Below are 509 nucleotides of genomic sequence, written 5' to 3'. Positions count from 1 at the left end.
CTTTCTATCATTATTCTTTATTGTTTTAGCATATACTGTTGTTATATAAAATAGTATCAAAGGCAAAAAAAAAAGAAAAAAGAAAAAAAAAATGCAAACCAGTTTTTTAACTTGATACAAGTGGTACTGACAAACTGTATGGTTTGCAGAGGGAGTTACTTATATTGCTTAATACAGTTGATCCCTATATCAGTCGCCAAAGGTTCCGAATAGTCCTAGTTATAATACATTATTCTTTAAAAACTGTTGCATCAATAAAGGTCTATTGGCAGATAAACCAGGAGTGTCATCATCATGCAGTGTAAAGTTTATGCATCATAAATCATTCATCCTTGCAAGAAATGCTTTATCCTTTATCCTTTTCTTGCTGCAATGTAGTAAATTTCCACAGTTCAAATACATCTTTTAAGGTCAGATGTTCAATAGTGCATGTGTAAGAGAAAAGAATGTGAGCCCCCTAATTTCTGTAATTCTTTCTCGAAGTATATGGTTTTAAATTAAACATAACA

The sequence above is a fragment of the Penaeus japonicus genome, unplaced genomic scaffold (assembly GCF_977035675.1).
Source record: "Penaeus japonicus unplaced genomic scaffold, GWHDUDI00000001_assembly GWHDUDI00000019, whole genome shotgun sequence".
Lineage (NCBI taxonomy): Eukaryota > Metazoa > Arthropoda > Malacostraca > Decapoda > Penaeidae > Penaeus > Penaeus japonicus.
The sequence above is the reverse complement of the archived record's forward strand: the minus strand, read 5'-3'. Positions refer to the sequence as shown.